The sequence below is a fragment of the Natator depressus genome, chromosome 10 (assembly GCF_965152275.1).
Source record: "Natator depressus isolate rNatDep1 chromosome 10, rNatDep2.hap1, whole genome shotgun sequence".
In the NCBI taxonomy this organism is placed as follows: domain Eukaryota; kingdom Metazoa; phylum Chordata; order Testudines; family Cheloniidae; genus Natator; species Natator depressus.
This window is the reverse complement of record NC_134243.1, coordinates 12,309,590-12,330,352: the sequence shown is the minus strand read 5'-3', so window position 1 is coordinate 12,330,352 and position 20,763 is coordinate 12,309,590. Positions and strand designations below refer to the sequence as shown.

At 45.4% G+C, this 20,763-nt stretch overlaps 1 protein-coding gene across 6 annotated transcripts in view; it reads left to right on the top strand.

The window, feature by feature from the left end:
* ELFN1 (extracellular leucine rich repeat and fibronectin type III domain containing 1) overlaps window positions 1-20,763 on the top strand; it is a 171,055-nt gene that overhangs the window by 93,007 nt on the left and 57,285 nt on the right. For all 6 annotated transcript variants that reach the window (XM_074965214.1, XM_074965212.1, XM_074965211.1 and 3 more), the window contains exon 2: window positions 5,495-5,666. The gene's annotated coding sequence lies outside the window, so the exon portion shown is untranslated. The remainder of the gene's footprint in view (window positions 1-5,494; window positions 5,667-20,763) is intronic.

Here is a 20,763-nt window from a genome sequence, read left to right as displayed (position 1 = left end):
GGGCTCAGTTTCACAATCTGCTGTTCATATGTCACGCTCAGGACAGCTCAAGGCAGTTAAGAACAAGAAATCCCAATTTTTTACTTAATCCAAAGCTGTCCAGCTGTGCCTTATAAGTACCAATCTATTACTTTGCAACTTGGTAATTCCAGTGCAAGACATAATGATAGCTAATCTAACTGCATGGGGTAGTGGAGCTGCACAGCATTACACAAACATTAGACAGATACTTCAGGCCTGAAACTGCTGGAGGAGATATGTATAATAGAAACGTCATCACAGGGGCCAAGGGTTGCCTTGTATCCACAGGGTGGTTTCTGCCCAGAGCTAGAGCTGAATATCTACCTGTGTATCTGTTGTCTTTAGTGCCCATCCTCTGAGAATCTAAATGCTGATTTTGCCCTTTGACTCCTGAATGATGATGCTTAGTTTTAATTTTCTAATTTCTCAGGCCCTGGTCTTAATCCCTTGAGCACAAACTATTCCTGACCAAGAGGGAGGATGTCACAGGGCTCTTATCACCCGCAAGCCAGTTACTACACCTCAATGGTATAATTAATGATCAGGGCCCACTGCATGGGCATAATTAAAATTCCTGCTGTGCTTTTAAATGGTTTGGAGTCAGCCTCGTGGCTCACTGCGTGCGCAATAGCCAGCCAGCATGTAAGCAATTCCTGCGTTCTTTGGAGGAGGCCTAGGGCAGCAGCTGAGAGAGGCAGGCATCCAGGAAGGAACTAGGGGCTCAGTTCTCCTCCCAGTAAGGCTAAAAAGAGAGAGAGATGGTGGCAGTGTACTGAGCCTTTGGGGCATGTATAATTCATACACATTGAGAGGCAATTGATGATTGAAGTGGCTCTTCCTGCTGCTGAATTGAAGTGTTCCCGAATAAGGCTTGCACTTCCATCCATTTACACTGTCCCGGCCCCTCCAGAAGATAAACAAGGTAGAAAAGAAGACAGGATGAGCCCTTCTTGGGACTGAAGTCTGGGCTCATTCCAGACCAGTCCGCTAACGGCATTCAGGGCAGCCATAGGGACCTGCGAAGAGGTTTTGAAAAATTGGGTGCATGCCCTTTTTGACTTCTTTCTAATGGCTAAAGAAGGCTTGGAAGGGGAGAGTATGTGTGTGCATTAGGGTGACCAGACCGCAAATCGGGACGGGGGAGGGGGTAATAAGTGCCTATACAAGACAAAGCCCCAAATATCTGGGCTATAAAATCAGGACATCTGGTCACCCTAGTGTGCGTGCGCGTGTGAACATTTAGGAATGGGATGGAGGATTGGGAAGTTAGGTTCTTGTCTGCAGTTTTTCACCTCAGAAATGTCAAGGACGGTCTTCCCTGGTCTTTCTGGATGTCTGAGAGCACGCATATTGGGAGCTCTCAGACCTCGCTGAAAAGCTTTGGAGTGTTCAATATTTCCCAAAGACATCATTTCCGTTGTTAATTAGGCATTGAAGAGAAATAGGTTTTAACAAAAACAAGCAACAGATTGTTTTCAGCAGCTGAGCTCTCCCTCCACTCTCATGAGGGTATCATTTCACTAATTATCCAGCTTCCATCGCTCTTGTTCACACTAGGGTTTTCCTGAAATTCTCCCACCATTGCACGATCACCACACAGCTCCGCGCTGAAAGCACTAGCGTGCACCAGCCACTGGCTTTGCAGCTGCCGAGTCAGCTCCCAGGGGTGGAGCTGCATTGCTGGTGATGCAGCAGTGGGAGGTATTATCAAAAATGCTAGTAGCAAAACAGCCTGAGAGTTTCCAAGGCAGAGAAGGGCTGATTTTCTAATCGAAGAAAACAAGCAGGGGGAAAACCCTGTAGAGAAGCAAGAAAAAGAAACCCTTCGGGCCTTCTTTATACATCACACAGGCAGGAATAAAAAAGGACACGCCCATCTTTTTTCCTTTTGTCAGGTCACCTTGAAAGAGCGAGAACAATTCGGTCGGCCTTCTCTCCCTCAGCCCTCTCCCACTAACATACTAAGGGCAACAGCTCCCATCCTCCCCAGGCTAAAACTGGAGAGTCACAACATTAGTCTGGTTCTCTCAGTATCACGGAGTATTATTCATCTAAAGACTTTTTTAAAAGAATTGAATCCATGCAGAGTTTGACGAGCCCTTCGAGTTCACTTGGTCTGATGAATTGGTTGGGGTGTGTATGGGTGTGGGTGTGTGAGAGAGAGAGAGAGAGAGAACCGCTCTTTCTGCCTCTCTCTGTGTTCGTATCAGTCTGTGTTTGTTTTCCGCAGCTGCAAATCACTAGGAGCCTGAAGAGGCTTTCATAAAATCCTGCTAGGAGTCAATCTTCAACACCAGCGTTTCCCTTCACAAATACATCGCTAATGCCGGGGGAACTCTGGGAGCTTGGTGGATCATTTAAAAACAAGAAGGTGTTATTAAATGAAAAAAACATTCTTTACAACTGTCCAGATAGAGAGAGGAATGGAAAGGATCCTGTCTCTTTGCTGCCAGCTCGCTTACTCTAATGTCTGTCCCATCGATCTCCTATGTACTCTGCCTCAACTGCCTGATGTATTGCCCTGGTGCTTCCCTCACCCTCTGGCTTTCTTATTTCTGCCTTATGCCTTGTGTCTCATTCCATTCTACAACCCATTGTTCTGGTCTCTGTCAGCAGTCAGGCAGGAAGTCCTCGCTGCCCGGGGTACAGCATTGCGCAAGGGGCCAGGTGCATTAGATAAGGGGTGGGAGTTCACCTTCCTCTGAAGAATCTGGCATACACCACTGCCCAAGGCAGGACACCATTGGTTGAATCTGACATTGCTGTATTCCTGGACGGTGGGGCAGATCCTGAAGCTGGTGCAGTGAGAGGTAAACCACACTTCCCTGGGCCAGCCTGGTGCCTCATGTCCCAGTGAGGGTGGGTGGAGTTACTGCAGCGGCCCTGCAGCAGGTGCTATGTGTGATAACCTCTGGGGTGAACTTGGACCTAGATGATCCCATAGAACTATGAAGTGTTTAGGCCAGAAGGGGCCATGCCCAACCAGACCTCCAGCATCACCCCAGCAAGAGCCCCTCTCCGGGTGACTCTTGGGAAGAAGGCATGGCTCGCACGGTTAAAATGCCTGTCATTTTAGTATAATCCATTGTTATGATGCCAAGCCCCTTGTTTCACTGCCCATTTTTGCCATGTCAGTGACAGAGCTAAGCAAATCATGGCGTGGGGGAGGAGGTGGGCAATGATCTGTGGATGTTCATTCAAATTTGAAAATGAATTTAATTTCAGTCACACTTATGGCCTCCTCATGTTTGCCTTCCACACATGGTCCAATAGCACTGCTAAGCCGGAAAAACAAATGTGACTCGCCAAAAGCAAATTTCAAATTGGATAGTTGATTGCCAGATTTGAAATTCACAGTGCTGTGCCATTCCATTTCATAAATCATCTGACTGGGGAACAGAAATAGTACCACCTGGGTTATGTAACTAATGAACAGGGCATGAATTTCAAATAAAAAATATTTCCAATGAACTGCTAGAGCGATATTTGCATAGGGGGGAAATTGTAAATTAGTTCTAATAATAAATAAATATGAGGACTTTGCAGTCTATGTGTGAACATCCCATGGATTGAAAAAGATTGAAAAACTGACATAGATATTCATTATGAATTGTTCATTCAGCTCCAATTGCTAAGATCTAACCATTCTTAAAAGACTATGCGATGTCTTTGTAAAGTTCAGTTAAGTTCCATATAGTGACCATGCCAATGACTTTGTGCTCAACAGATCTGCTCCCTGAGTGAATTCTGCTTAGGTTAGTACCAGTAATAAATTGTACTACCTTGAACTCCTATCGTCTCTGTTGCGCCCATCCCGTTGTGGGAGAGTGAGCTGGAAATAAATCCTATTCTGGCTTACACTTCTTCAACAGAATTATTTACTGAATTCCACTTGCAGAATCTAGATTTTGAAGTATATAGAGGTATGCACTTTCATCACACCTTACTTATACGTAGATTAGGCCTCTCTTGAGTCAAGGTTACTTATGATGAAGCATGAGCTGGAAAATACCCAGCTTTACTTTCAGATCCTGGTGGAATGTGCAAGGCCTGCAAATCTTTGTCCCTCTCTCCTAAGCAAACTTGGTATGGAATCCCTGAGAGGTAATTAACCCGGAATTCCCCCATCTCATTTTTATGGGCTGTTTCCAAAACGGAGCCACTCTTTAAAGTTTCTCTTGTTCAGCTTTTTTTCCACATAAGGTGTATCTGTCTCTCAGATACTAGATTCATTATTCCAGAGTCGTTCTCATCTCGTCTATGATTTTCCGCACTGACATTTGCTACACTCCAAACACTGCTCCTGCATTCCAATACCTGCCTCGCCTCTCCAATATTGGTTCCACTGTTAAAAAGCAGTCGTTGCTTTTGAGTTATTGTCCTTCTATTTCCAGTTTCAATATTAGACTTCATAACTGACCTCCAAGTATCTGTTGCTTTTCCTGATACCTCTCAACCTTGTCTTTCTGATGGATTATCCAACTGTGTTGTCAATTGTTCTGATGACTTGCAGTTTGCCTGGTATATGTCACTGGCCTGCTCCTGCTCTGTAATGTTAGCCCTTGGTCTTTCACAAGTCTCTAGTGTCTTCCAGCCTCTGTCCCATGTCCCTGATCTCTTTCACAGGTCCATCCATCTCACAGATGCCTTTCTTTTGTCTTTTCTCTTTCGGGAGGAGGGGAGGTATGTTATCTCTCTAAAGCCCTGTCCACAATGGGATCAGGAATGTGCTAGTTGAAACCAAGTTTAAAACATAGTTGTTTCTAATGGGGTTCTAGCCCAATTTATCTGACAAGTATGGATGTGGATTTTATGGCTATATACAATAAAATCATACTGCAGACTATCTGGTCAATGGCATGGTTTGGCAGGCAGAATTCACAGAAAAAATCACCATCCAGACAGGTCAGAGGAACTGTGCCAGAACTCTGTGAGCAACAACTGTATTTAAACATGCTTGTAGCTAGCATGCTTCTGACACCACTGGATATGGCCCAGTACTTGTCCCAGATCTGTCTGTCTCTCGCTGCCTGTCTCAGGTTGTCCATCTCTCTGATATTTGTTTTATGTCTGTTGATCTCTCTGTTGATCTGCATCAGGTCTATCCGTTGCTCTGATGTTTAATTCACTGCCCTGTTTTCCTAAATCCTGCACAGAATTTGTTTTTCTTTCTGAAATATTTCCTGTTTTTATGTCTGTCCTAGGTCTCCTTTTAGCTCCAAAGGTCTCTTTCGATTTCTTCCTCCTCTATGGGCTGGCTTGCTTTCCTGTTAAATTGACTGGGTCCAACAGCTGATCTTGTTGCTAATTGATGTCCCCTCTGTCTTATATTGTTTCATGTCAGATGTCTTTGCCATTGTGTCTGATCCACTGTTTGATAGCTCTGATCTCTCTGCGGTGACTGATCCATTGCTTTCATAGGCACTCCTGTATGTCCCTGATGTATCTCCCTCTCATATTTTTTTTCCTCCAGTTCAAATATTGGCCTTGGTGACCCATTCTCAAGGATCCCTAAAGTTGAGTCCCCTGTGCCTGTCAACAGATGCACATGATGATTAGGCAACATTCATGACATCAACCGGGAAAAATCCACTGAGCCGCAGTTCTCTGATGTCAGGAACCAGCAGTGAGACAGAGGCACAAAGGTAAGAGGAGACTTTTTCAATCACACCAAAGGAGAAAGGAGTGAACTGCAATGAACAGGCAGATGTGGGACAGCTGGGGAATAAGGAAAAGCAGTGTAAGGGGATCATGCAGATATAACAAACCAGAAAGATCAAATCCATTCTTGGTAGAGGTCAGGTACATGGAAACAGAGCGTGAAAATGATGTATGAGAGTGATTTTATAGCTTTAGATTCCAAAAGAGAAACCTTGGGCCAGTTTGCACCCTGGCTCAGATGCAGGCAGCAACCCGGATATGTTTCTCTCCCATTCCTTTCTGAAAACCTTAGAGCCTGGGATTGTTCCCAGAAGGCCTCTTCTATGTATGCTGTCTAACTATGGATCATGCTCACATCCACAGGGAAGCAATGAAAGGGTGAGATGATTAGCTGTGCACTCTTCTTGGGCCTGCTAGGAGTGGAAAGTGTCATGGTGAGAATAGCACTGTAACCCATGTACTTGGCTACATTGGCTGAAAACTGGGTGGCATCTAGTGGGCCAGCCCAGTGTGGAACCTCAAGGAGAATTAAACAAAGCACTTTCAAAAGCATGCTGTATGCTACCCTCTAACCCACCCTCATCGTCGCTGCATCTGTGTGCGCTCGCCAAGGGAACCACATCCACAGGGTATCAGAGATGGCCCGAACCTCAGCCCTCAATCCCCACAAGTTTGACAGTGTTCAAAATTCAACCTCTGAGCCAATCTTCAATTGAAGGCCAGGTACAGTGGCCACTTTTACAAAGTCAGCCCTCCCTATAGTTAACAAAAGAGTGGTGGAGATCTCAGAATTATTGTCTTTGGTGAGTTTAGGGAAACACTGCAGGACTGCAGACTCCCCCACCGTCCTATGAGATGCAACTAGTCGAAATAGCAGTCGAGAAACTCATTCGGCAAATTTTGCCTTTGTTATTTGCAATTCTCTTTGGTATTCAACTGCACTTAACGGAAATCACAAGTGAAGAAGCAGCAGCATAAGCATTATACAGGAAGGTGGCCAGCCTGCAAGCTTCCAAACTGGTCATTCCAGTTGGTTAATAGGTAGCTGCACATGCCCTACAATACATACCTTAGTTTGTGGTCAAGCACGTGTATTCGCTGAGTACGAAGCAGCTAGAAAATGGACAGATCAAAGTGAATGTTTGAAACACTCCTTCATTTTCCTCCCCTCTCTCACACACACACTATTCAAACAGCTCTGCTGTGCAGTAGCGGGGGATACATCTTGACTCATGAATTATGACCCTTCTATCTAGAATGTGGCTTTTGGGGAGAAAGTGGGGTGGGCTTTTTTTAAGATTGGATTTACATTCTTTCATTGAATTTAGGGATTATGGAAAAATGATTTTTCCAAAACCGAAGTGCAGTTATCTGCCTTCACCCCAACTTGCACAAAACGGTGGTTTTTTACAAAGCAGAAAGAGAACATTAGGTTCACACCACCTCTATAATTTAGTTTTCTAAGATTAGTCTTTGCCATGTGTTGGCTGTTGAAATATCTGGCTTTAGAAATATTTGTGTTTCTTGTCTCCACCTCAAGACCATTTAAAAGGTTTTCATCCATCCATTGAGAGAGATAACTGTTGTATAAAGGCGCAGAGAGAAGTACTCTTTTTTTGCAGGGTGTAATTTTTTTCGCACTGTTATTTAAAATATGCTTTTTAAGAGGAGAAAAGGGAACAATTTAATGGAAACAAATTTGTATCGGAAAATGCACAGCTGGAGAAAAAGATTTTTTTGCATTATTTCTTGGGAAGACAGGCAAATTAGAGCAAGGATGGAATTAAAAAATGAGTTTAAACATTACTTAAATGGGTTGTTGAGACCGAAAAGAATAACAACTTCGGGAATAAACTTTGCCTAGAGCCTCCATTTCCAGCCGAGCCAGGTTTATGGCAACTACCTTATTTTACCAAACTCCACTTTTTTATTCTTTGCAGTAAATGTAGCACTGGTGAAAGGTAGTTGCATCGACAGCCCTGGAGACAGGCCTGCTTTACACCTAAAACATAGGTCAACTTAGTTACGTTGCTCAGGGCTGTGAAAAATGCACGTCCCTCAGAGACGTAGTTAAGCTGACTAGGCCCCAGTATAGACGCCAGTATAGCTACCGCCTCTTGAGGGAGTGGATTTACTACAGGGACGCAGAAAGCCTTTCCGTTGCCGGAGCAAGGGTCTAGACTAGCACTACAGCGGCACAGCTGCAGCCCAGCAGCTGTGCCGCTGTAGTGTAGACAAACCCTGACAGATGGTTATACAGTCAGCAGTCCTAGGGACAGACAAACAGAAGTCCTGGAAACACATGGACAGAGGCAGAGGCCAGATGGAACAAAGAGGTAACAGTCAGGGAGGGTAGGCAGGAAAAGATAGGAAAATTCCTTATCCGGGGCAACATTTTCAAAAGCACCTAAGTCCCATTTTCAAAAGTGACTTAGCCACTTAGGCTCTGTTTAATTGAAAGTCAGTGGGACTTCAGCACTTAAATCCCATTAGGTGCTTTTGAAAATTTACCCCCGGTCACAAACACATGGCTACTGGCTAGGCAAGACAGACAGACAGCAATCTGTGTATAGACGGAGACAGACCCAGACCGAGGCAGTGAATTACAAACATCAGTGCTAAGACAGCAGGCCTGGGACAGGAAGGAAAAAGACAGTTTTGTTATCTCAGTTTATAAGCCCTGCATCTTGAAGGCATTTATATCAAAGACTCCCGCAGGGCTTTCTCATTTGACTGTTATAAAGTCTAATGTTGAATTATCAAGGATGTAAAATGGAACTTGCAGCAAAAGGAGGATAAGGGCTTTATTCCTGCTACAAAATAGGAGAAAACGAGCCATTTGAGAATTATTAAGGCAAACAGGTTGGGATGGGCCTCTTTGGACACAACAAGAGATGGATTTTGCTCACTGCAGAATGGTTCATTATGATGAATGACCTTCCTCTCCCTCTGTCTGTTCGACCTCCCTTCTGCCCCAGCCTCGGCAGCAACTGCTGCAAGCAGAGCTGGCCAAATGCTGCCAACCCAGTGTCTGGGACCATACCTTCCGATGAAAGCCACTTGTTGGCTTTGGCAGAATTTGCAGTCTCTCTTCCCACTTCCCACAAACATTTGTGCAAGCAAGTTTGTATTCACGGGCTCTTTGCAGCAGGAAGGGAAAGTGCCACGAATTCTTGCACAGGTGAGTATTAACACAAGTATCAGCACAGCTACCCTGAGAGCAGTCAGTGACCTGGGAGTCATCCCATCAGAAAACAGCGAGAATAGTGTGTGACTATTGCGCAGCACAAGCCAGTGAATTTTGGATAGCGAGTACTGGAGGCTGAGGAGTAACCCCTAGGCTGACATGTGTGCATAAACCATTTGCCAAATGATTTCACGCAATGAACAGATTAGTAAAAGTCGAAGCCTTCTTGTGGGGATTTTGCTACATTCATCAATTAAATTGTTTGTTATGAACAGCTTTGCCCTATCTAGCTCCAGGATTTCAGCCTTGTAATTTTGCTGGCATAGGGTACTGGCTCCACATCCATGAAATCTCACTGCCAACCTCTTCTTCCCCCATTTTTTCCAGGCCATCAGCAGTGAAAACCCTGCCAGTAGCCTAGACTGTGGCCCTTCCAGTGCAAGCTGTTCATTTAAACTATAGGATCTCTCAATGACTCCGTCTGCTGCGTGACGTTAGGAAAGGAAAGGTTATAGCACCAGTTAGTGCTGTGCCCTCAGAATATAACCTCTTTATCTAACGGGCTGTAAAGAAGGAGGCATGTGATTGGCAGATGGAGGTTCTGAACCACGTAGGTGTCCTGGAGAGCCGTCAGCCTTGTTATCTTCATTTTTATTAGAGGACTAAAAAGGGCTGGCTAAAAATCGTGGCCCTCTGATGGCAGCTTGCTAGCTTGTAGTATGAAATGAGATGATGTCCAGATGTCCCCATATCAAAAACGTTGCAGGTTTCACGGGGGAGACCAGCGGTTCTCAAATTGGGAGTCCTGACCCAAAAGGGAGTTTCGGGGAGGGGGTCACAAGGTTATTTTAGGAGGGTCATGGTAATGCCACCCTTACTTCTGCGCTGACTTCAGAGCCGGGCAGCCGGCGAGCGGCGGCTGTTAGCCGGGCGCCCAGCTCTGAAGGCAGTGCCTCGCCAGCAGTAGCGCAGAAGTAAGGGTGGTAATACCGTGCCTGCCATCTTTACTTCTGCGCTGCTGCCTTCGGAGCTGGGCCCTCAGTCAGCAGCCGCCTCCGTCCAGCCACCCAGCTCTGCAGGCAGCAGCGCAGAAGTAAGCGGGGCAACGCCATCCCAGGCCATCCGTACTTCTGCGCTGCTGCTGGTGATGGCTCTGCCTTCAGAGCTGGGCTCCCAGCCAGCAGCCGCTGCTCTCCAGCTGCCCAGCTCCGAAGGCAGCGCCGCTGCCAGCAACAGCGCAGAAGTAAGGGTAGCAGTACCGCAACCTCCCCCCTACAATAACCTCGCAACCCCCCCTCCCATCCCCCCTCTACAACTTCTTTTTGGGTCAGGAGCCCTACAATTACACCACCATGAAATTCCAGATTTAAATAGCTGAAATCATGAAATTTATTATTTTTTAAATCCTATGACCGTGAAAGTGACCAAAATGGACCGTGAATTTGGTAGGACCCTAGTCATAAGGTTCCCCCTTGGCCTAAAATTCTATGAAATGACAAATACTAAATTAGTATTATTTAAGTCATGCAGGCCCCATGCATGCCCCATTTATATATATATATATATATATAAATAAATGGGGCATGCATAGAGTGTGGGATTAATCTCTGAAAAAAAGTGGAAACTGTACTGTTAGAGACATTTAAAACCAGCCTGGACAAAGATGTGGTGAAGGGGATCACCCTGCATTGCCAGGGGTGGGAAGGGAGATGAATTCAGGTTTCTCCTCTATAACTTGAATGAGTCTGTGATCTGACATCCATGTGTAAAGTATTAGGGCAAATATCTGCCATTGTGGCATCATAGGTAGAGAACAGCAGAAACTGGACTTGCTGCTCCCCAACCACCCTCACCGAGTGTTAGGGTGTCAGATTCTGATGCAAACCTCTCATATTCCGCAGTCAGACTTTCTCTGCTGTCCGGATCAGACCCAGATTCCCCTGCGTCTAGCAAGCAGGCAGTACCAAATAGGAACATGAAATATCCCATGATGCATGTAGCCAAATATGCAAATAAGGTATATGAGAGACGGGGATAATTCCTTCCTGCTACTTACAAGGAATTGGTTTACAGCCTGAAGCTCTGATTACTTCTATCTTAGCCTGCCTAACAGTAACTACACATAGCTCCTAAAATTACCCAGATCTTTTCCAAATGCAGCCACTCTATTGGACTCACTGACCTCCCAGGGGAGCAAATTCCACAGGCTGCCTTTATTATTATGACCTGGCACTAGAGGCCCCTGCTCAGACACACAGGTAGACACAGTCCCTTCCCCCAAGAAGGTGTTTACCTCCCGGCGCCAGTAAAAGAGGAGGAGATGTGTGACATCTTAAATGTCTGCGATGGGAAACTTCTCAGTGCAGTAACCCAATCTCTCCTGACATTCTGGTCCTGTGAGTCAAACCTGGACAAGAAGGGTGTAACCATCATACCAGAGCTAACCACTCCAGCAGACTCACCGGCAGAGAGCCTGAGCCTGGCTGCGAAAGTGCCTCTGAAACGAAAGGCAAAGAGTCAATGCTGACAAGTAAAATTCAGACAGAATGGTTTGGCTGATGGGATTAAACTGTAGCTCCCCCTTGGAGAAGGAGAAGCACATGGTCTCACACTGAGACCCACAACGAGACAGAGAATTTGCGGGGATTTCAGCACGGCACTGTGACCCAGAAGGGCACCATCCATAGCTCGCCTCTTCCCCATGGCCTGAATCTTCCTCTGAGCTTTTTTTAGTTATTTGTTAAACCAGTCTGTTTGGAAATTAGCCATCAAAGCACCTTTCCCTCCCACTCCCATCCTCTGTGCCTCTCAGCCATTGACATTAACATTGGAATGCCTGCATTGGATTTGAATGGATTTTAATAACCCCATGCAGGCCTACATTAATAAACCAGTGTGAAAGACAGCACACAGCAGCTGAAAATGAGCCTCCTGGAAACATAGCTATAAAACATGTACATTGGTCTGCCTGTCAGATAGACAGAAAGATACATATGGCAATAGAGAAATAGTCTATCTCATCTATCTAATCTGTCATCTCTCCCATCACGCTCACACTTGAGTATCTACCTTAGTCTCACATCTAGACCAGGGGTAGTCAATAGGTGGACCGCAGGCCAAATCCAGACTGCCAGATGCTTTTGAACAGACCCCAAAATCTTTTTATTTACTTGTTATCATTATTATTATTTATTTATTTATTTATTATTTTCTCTGGAGTCTGGACCTTGACTATACTTTGACCAAGAGATTTGGACCTTGACAAAAAATAATTGACTACCCTTGATCTAGACTCTGGATACAGAGCCAGATTCACTTATGGCAGCTTCCCCCAGTGTAGACCCTGACATAGGGCTCTTGGGGGCAGAAAGTCTCCGGGAGAAAGGTTGTGGTGGCACAAATCTGCAACTGTCCTTCCACCAGAGGGCCCATAAGGGGCCAGCAAGGCCTGCTAAGTGAGTGGGGCTGGCGAGGATTGGGGGCGTGATTGATTCTGCTAATGTCTGCTGCAGCCTCTGCCGTCTGGGCTATTGATGCAGAAACCCAGAGGGAAGGTGGAGATGGGAAACACAGCTGCCCTCTCCTAGTGAGAGCCTCCCCCCTATGGTGCAGCACTCAGGCTGGCATAGGGAGGTGGAAGCAGCCAGAGCAGCTCTGGCCTGGCGCCTGAGAAGCAGGATTGAGCTAGCAGTATTTTTATATTTGATGATTAATATAAAATGAAGGCCTTGGTTTAATACAACCCCATATGTCAGGCGTTCAAATTAGATACAGTGTAACCCAGCTGAGATGCGGGGACAGTGTATAAAATATAACAGGAAGATTAAAAGGTGTCCCCAGGCAGAAGAGGATATTTATTTATTTACAGCCTGATGCAGTACCTGACAATCGTGTAGCGCCAGAATTGACGATGCTGAAATGTCTTCCGAGACTGTCCTGAGATATGAGAACTAAACATGCCCCTGGCCTAGACGCGATCCTATTAGCTTTCCTACGGGAGTCGCCTACACTCATTGATTGGGATGAATACAGGCTGCAGGATCAGACCCTGCTTTACCACCTTGCTGATACCCTGCCTTCTATCTTGCCCGCTTGGATTGGAGGGAATGACACGCCTTGTTCGAAGGGCTTGTAGAGAGTACTCGTACCTTGGCTTCTTCAGCCGCAGGCTTGTCATATGCTCTCCTGAGTCTCCTCTTCCTCTTCTGAGAGCAAAGTGCCACAAATTTGCCCCCTTTTAAAAGAGATGCATCTTCTAAAGACTTCCGTGGTTGGGCAGTTGAGGCTGCTGTAACTCGTGCTGGGGACTGAACTAGCCCGAGGCTGGGCCCAGGTCCTGGGCGCTGCAAACATGCTATAAAGTCACTTGTCCTGCACCAAGTGCAACTTCACTTGACTAGAAATTATAGGTCCTTGGTGGGGCCAGTTTGAAAATTGATGCATTGCCTGGGGGCAAAGCTATGGTGGTTTCTAGTTGGTATTAAATTCTATATATGTAACCAATCATGGTATATAACACGCAGCTGTAAAGAGAGGTTTGGGGTGCCCAATATGAGACACCTTAACTTACTGAAAATTGGACCCCTTTAGGGTGCCTCACATTGGGCATCCAAATCACTAGTCACTTTTGAAAATTTTGGCCCAAATGGGCCTCCGTTTTTTGTTGTTTTTTTTTTAAGAAGAAATTGGCGCTAACTACCAAGTGATATTAAAGAGACACATTTGCCCTAAGTAAATGCAAAATGGTTTGATGCATGGAAAGCATTTTCCATTAAGCTCATTTGTACATAAAGAGCTAACAGTTTGAGATTATGATTATAATGACAATGATTACTATTGTTAGTTCGCCTTTAAATGGTGCTATTTTTACCCCATAGTTCTGTCTTTGGGGGAAGTAAACAAGCCTTATTAAAGAAGTCAGTCTTCCTCTACAATTCCTCCTTCTCTTTTCGTTCCTTCCTGTCTCATCCCTTCTATATTTCCACCTATCTCCTTTCTTCCCCATTCTTCCCTCCCATTAGAGCAATTTTTCAAAGTGGAATTTTGCCTAGGATCTTTAAAAATCCCTCCCATCATCTCAGCAGGGTGAGGTCTGGGCAGTGCTTGGCTGGGAGAATGCCAAGAGAAAATCAGACATGACTGGAAGTGGTGTGGATGGAAGTGTGCAGTCTTTCCTCTCAGTCTGGACTGAACTAAGGCTCCAGCACAGGGTGATGGTGATGGTGCGTGGTGCTTCAGGATGGTGCTGCCTGTTGGAGGACATATAAAATCTAGCAGATCTTTAGCACTTGTAGCCATTAACGCAACCATGGCAATATGAACCTCAGTTTTGGCCCCATCACAACTTGGGTAATTAGTACATTGCTTCTTGTTTATTTATATTCCCCTCCCATTTTAATAGAACATAAGAACATAAGAACGGCCATACTGGGTCAGACCAAAGGTCCATCCAGCCCAGTATCCTGTCTACTGACAGTGGCCAATGCCAGGTGCCCCAGAGGGAGTGAACCTAACACGTAATGATCTAGTGATCTCTCTCCTGCCATCCATCTCCATCCTCTGACAAACAGAGGTTAGGGACACCATTCCTTACCCATCCTGGCTAATAGCCATTAATGGACTTAACCTCCATGAATTTATCCAGTTCCCTTTTAAACCCTGTTATAGTCCTAGCCTTCACAACCTCCTCAGGCAAGGAGTTCCACAGGTTGACTGTGCGCTGAGTGAAGAAGAACTTCCTTTTATTTGTGTTAAACCTGCTACCCATTAATTTCATTTGGTGGCCCCTAGTTCTTGTATTATGGGAACAAGTAAATAACTTTTCCTTGTTCACTTTCTCCACACCACTCATGATTTTATAGACCTCTATCATATCCCCCCTTAGTCTCCTCTTTTCCAAGCTGAAAATTCCTAGCCTCTTTAATCTCTCCTCATATGGGATCCGTTCCAAACCCCTAATAATTTTAGTTGCCTTTTTCAGAACCTTTTCTAATGCCAGTAAATCTTTTTTGAGATGAGGGGACCACATCTGTACGCAGTATTCAAAATGTGGGCGTACCATGAATTTATATAAGGGCAATAAGATATTCTCGTCTTATTCTCTATCCCTTTTTTAATGATTCCTACCATCCCATTTGCTTTTTTGACTGCCGCTGAACACTGCGTGGACGTCTTCAGAGAACTATCCACGATGACTCCAAGATCTTTCTCCTGATTAGTTGTAGCTAAATTAGCCCCAGTCATATTGTATAATTGGGGTTATTTTTCCCAAAGTGCATTACTTTACATTTATCCACATTAAATTTCATTTGCCATTTTCTTGCCCAATCACTTAGTTTTGTGAGATCTTTTTGAAGTTCTTCACAGTCTGCTTTGGTCTTAACTATCTTAAGCAGTTTAGTATCATCTGCAAACTTTGCCAGCTCACTGTTTACCCCTTTCTCCAGATCATTTATGAATAGGTTGAATAGGATTGGTCCTAAGACTGACCCTTGGGGAACACCACTAGTTACCCCTCTCCATTCTGAAAACTTGCCATTTATTCCTACCCTTTGTTCCCTGTCTTTTAACCAGTTCTCAATCCATGAAAGGATCTTCCCTCTTATCCCATGACAACTTAATTTACGTAAGAGCCTTTGGTGAGGGACCTTGTCAAAGGCTTTCTGGAAATCTAAGTACACTATGTCCACTGGATCCCCCTTGTCCACATGTTTGCTGACCCCCTCAAAGAACTCTAATAGGACACAGTATTCTATGTATGGTGTGGCTGTTCACTGTTAAACAGCTGCTGTGTTCCACCTAGAGGTGGCCGCATGTCTGTGGTAAATGGAGTGATCTCTACACATGCACAGTGAGGGCTGTTAAAACATTTACGCTGACTTTGAGGCTGAGATTTTTCAGAGCCATCGTGGAGAGTCAGATACCCAGTCCTGAATAACTGTAATTGCAAATCCCAGAGGCAGCTTTGAAATGCTCAGCCTTAATGCCTGAAAGTAAAATGCTACCCCTTGTTTTGAAACTTGTGTGTGTCAGGCAGGGATGGTGTCTTTTATTTATCTGTAAAGTGCCTGGCACTTATGACTCTGTAGAAATAACAGAAAAGGTGGAAATGATGTGCTTGCTGTGTATTACATGGTATTCCCTTTACTGAGTCCAAGAATACCTGTAATACTGTGGTAATGGTAATTAACTCGGTGTATGTATTAGTAAAACAAACTGCTTGGAGGTGGCAGGGATTATATAAAGGTGAGATATTATTATTCTTTTTCCCTTTGATTGTGTCCCCTCCCTGACAGAAAATGGCCTCATGCTAATGGCTGAATGGAACAAATTGGAATGGGTGGGACCAGCAGGCCAAGCTTTGTGGCCTAGAGAGGGAGAAATGGGGATTGGATGGAGCAGACTTGTCCTCCCGTCATCTAGCTCATGACAAAGTCCCGCATGCTGCTCCATGAAATTAATACTGAATAACATTCCTCCCCGCCCCCGTCCCCACCCAGCACAACAGATGTGCTGTGTATGAAATGCATTAATTCAATACCGCTGGAGGCAGGTCACTGCCCGTGGATGAGCAAATGACGAGGGAAGCCCCCAAAACCCACTCCTCCCAAGGTCTAAGGACATTGGTAGTGTTGCATGGATGTACGGGGCAGACAGGGACGGGGGCGGTTTGTGCATTGACTGCTTTGAGTCTTGACTACTGGATGTTAAACAAGACCCTGAAGTTCTTGGTGCCGCTGCCTAGCTCTCTCCTGCCATACACGCAATGAGACAGTTGGGAAACATTTGGAGGCACAGAATCCGACCCTGAACTGAAGGGGTAGGCGGATTTCGGAGAGGGTGAAAGAGCAGCTAAGTTCTGCCAGTGCCATCTTACATGTTAGCCAGCAGGCGGTGCTCCATGGAGGTTTCTGACTAGACAGAATGCCAGCTCCGTGGGGTGCTCCACCATGCTACCAACGTGCTGTCTCCTTCCAAATGAGATGTTGAGGGATAGGTCCTGGGGGAACTCCCATGCAGTCTAGATAACTAGTCAAAACAGCAGTGTAAAGTCTAGAATCTGTCCTTTATTGAGGGTGTTTGCTGCCCTCCTGGATGGCAAAGAGAAAGGAGTGGGGCATGCTTGGAGAGAGGAGTTGGAGCCATAGCAGCAGGTCGGATGCTCCTGCCTCATTAATCTTCCATTGTCAGTAATGGTTGTTGTATTGTATCCGTCAAAGTGTTCCTGTATCACCCATGTATCTTCGGAAGCCAAGCTGGCAGCAATCTCAGAGCAGGGAAAGTCAGCCCTGGAGAAAATAACCGAGGTGGTAACGAGAGAGGGGAACCTGTCAGGAAAAGGGAAGTGTGATGGAGGTGCACCGGGCTGACACTTTCCCAGTGAACCTTCTCTGCTTTCCACAGCACTGTGTCATGGTGTCAGATTCAATACGGCCAGCCCCTTCGGATACACCGGGGCAATTTCACATCATTTAGATGCAACATCCTCCAAACGTCTTTTTTTTTGTGTGTGTGTGTGTGTGTGTCAGCCAAATGAAGAGTGAGTTATGCAGTCAGGCATGTGTGAAGAATTGTCACAGCTCTCAGTGCAGGCAGAAAATCCCACTCTTGGCCACCCACCATCTCTCCGCTGAGCACGACGGTTTATCTGTAGCTAAGCAGAGAACTGCCCGGAATCCACCTGTCTGATCTGGAGCCGATGGTGGCCATTGCAGTGCAAGTTAACTCTTACCGGTGCTCAGGTGGCTAATCAATTGTTGAAGCGATGCAGGCGCACAGACACAAAGGTAATAGACTCTGTGTGTGTTGCTTGTATCTCTACTGCACCCTGGTAAGAAGGCGTCGGTTATCTTCCCCACCCCTGAAATTCAGTGGGAACAACTGATCTTTGTCTGTCTGATAACCACTGTCCTCTGACTATTAAAATAGGATTGAGTTGGGGATTTTATAGCGTCTCTCATACTTCAGTCTACCAATGATCTTCACATAGTAATGACTCAGATACAGGCGGCAGTGCAGAGATCGGATAGACATATGCAGCAGCCATTATGTGCTTAGTAATACTGTACATATAACCTTGGATCTCAGAAACTGCCCTTCCTGACTGGTACCAGGCCACAGAACCCAGCCAATGATTCCTGCATCAGGCCTGTAACTTTGGGTTTTGCTAGAGCACGTCTTTTAGAAAGACCTCCAGTCTCGATTCTGTTCAGTCTCCATGCCTGGTCCTAGGAGAATGCCAACAAGGGGGTCAAGTGGGATGGTATGTTTTCTGAGGTGTTTACTGAATTGCTGGGATCTGAAGTGAGACAACTAATTATTTCACATAAGCCAATAAACAGCCATCAGATGACAATGCAGTGTAGTTTTAGCCATGTCGGTCCCAGGATATTAGAGAGACCAACGGGGGGAGGTGATATCTGTTATTGGACCAACTTCTGTTGGTGAGAGAGACAAGCTTTCAAGGTAACACAGAGCCCTTCTTCGGGTCTGGGGAACATGCTCACAGTGTCACAGCTCAATACCAAGTGGAACAAATTGTTTAGAATAAGTAGTTAACACATATTTCAAGAGACCACTCAAGGTGAAATGGCCCTTTAACACTCCTCCCGTCATAGGGGGAAGGGAAGTGGGAGGGGCAAGGCAGCTGGGGGGAATTGTTAATGGGTTATAGATTGTTGTAACAAGCCATAAATCCAGTGTCTCGAGACACTGCTCCTGCAAATAAAGATGGGTGCAGTTTGGTGGGATTTAAGAAGTCTAAATCCTCTCATACTGACTCCTGACAAAGGAAGACTTGTAAGGGACCATTCGAGATGAAATCCCTTCTGTGCCACGCCATGGCTACATTATAGCAATGTGATTCTTCTGCTGCTGCTGCAGTTTGGTGGGCACAGACAACTGCAGATACATTTTATAACATTTGGGGTGTCAGTATAGCTGATTTGCTGGTGCAATCCAGATGCATTCAGTTGGATACCTAAGTATCATAAAATGTACCTGCAGTTATTTGCAGGTGCAAAGATGCAGGAGCATAACTGCAGGTTGCTCCAGAAAATTGGTCGCTAAATGACCTACAGTGCACCAGCAAAACTGTGGAGAGAGTAAAATCTGAGGTCTAGTTAAGGTCAGGCTGGAAATGAGGCCCTGTATCTCATTACCAATCCAGTCCATGATCAAATATAATCTAGGAGCAATGAATCCGGAATCCAAGGCACAGTGACCTTTAATTGTAAGAATGGGATTGAGAACTGAAAATATCAGGATCTGGCCTTTTAGGAAAGGGTATTTGGAAAGTGAGCTTAGAGGGTTTAGCACTGTAGAGTCAATTGGGAAGTCTCTCTCATGTTTACTCAGCTCTTAGACAGGTAAAACTCCTATTGACATTGCTTGAGTAAGCACGTCAGGATGTGACCCTTAGAACTAGGTGTCTAGAGCTAAGCAGCTGGGTTTCAGAACTCCAAGACCCAGCTGTTGCCAGCAGGACCCACGCAGTACAATGAAGCAGGCGAAAGCTTTTCTGCTGAAACTGCACTTCATGTTGATCTGTCTCTTCAATTCAAAACACTCGTTTTGAAAAAAAGAGTCAAAGGTCAAATTCAAGGGGCTTCATTTCACTCCAGTTTAAAGAAAATAACAGCCTGGAGTTTAGTTGGCACTGAGTTCTCTGACAAGTCCTCGGGGCAGCCCGTCGCACTGTTACCAAGGCAGGCAGGCATGGAGAGCAGAAGACAAGGAGGGAGAGTTCTGCTTGAAGAGTTTTAGGGCTCACCTCAGATGCCTGCCACCCCTCTACAGCTATTTGGAGACATCCTGAATAAAATATTAGTGATCCTGGGGGCAGAGGAGCATTCCTCAGGTTCTTATCCTTAATACAACACTCACAGCTCTCCTTTCAACTCTGAATTCTCTTCAACTGATCTTCTGTGCTTGGGATCCTTTGGGACCCAATACTGAGTGGTTTGTGCTTGAAAGAACAGCACGGTAATAATGAAGATGTTTTCTTACTTTTTGTATTTTCAAGTGATAACTGCACATCCCATCTTTACTTCTCCTGCCTCTCCCTAGCAGCCGCCGAGCCCCGAGTAGGTACAAATGGCTCTTTATGCTGCTGGGCAGGACTGAGAAAGAAGCCAAAGAGATGGGAACAATCTGTATGAGATCATGTAATCCATTTGTGTGTGTGTGTGTGTGTGTGTGAGAGAGAGAGAGAGAGAGAGAGAGAGAGAGATCCACAGCGGGCCTGGATGGAAAGAACAAAGAGCGAAGCCAATTTAATTTCCACAGCCATCTTCCATCCCGATGATCTCCCAATTTTTTCTGGGATTTCAAATAACATCTAGGATTGAAAGGCAAAATTCCCAGCCTCCTCCTTTCCATTAGTATTTAACTCTAGATGCTCAGTGGAAAAGACTCAGGACCAATTTAAAAAAAAACCTCTCAAAAGTGCATGCACATTTCTGTGCACTGGTTTTCTAAACAGTGGGCCTTAGTCATTTGATCCCAGGTCACTGGTTATCAGTTCCACCAGCTAAGCGCTCTGCCCATGACCATTAGTCATTAGACTCACAAGATGAAGAGGCTTCTTAAAGATAAAGGGCCTGAAGCAGCTGTCACTCAGTGTAAATCAGGAATAACTGCTCTGAAGTCAATGGAGTTACACTGGTATAAATGAGGTCAAAGTCAGACTCCATGTCTTTAAACTTCTGGCCTGGGGTTTGGGCCAGCAGCAGTTAATGCTGCATCTCAGAGGACTCCCCAGGAATAGATTCAGATAGCAGGGAACGTTAAGGCCACGTCTACACTACCACTTATGTCGGCAATACTTACGTCACTGAGGGGGTTGAAAAAAACGTAAATTACATGGGCATAAGTGCTGGTGTGAACAGCGCTAT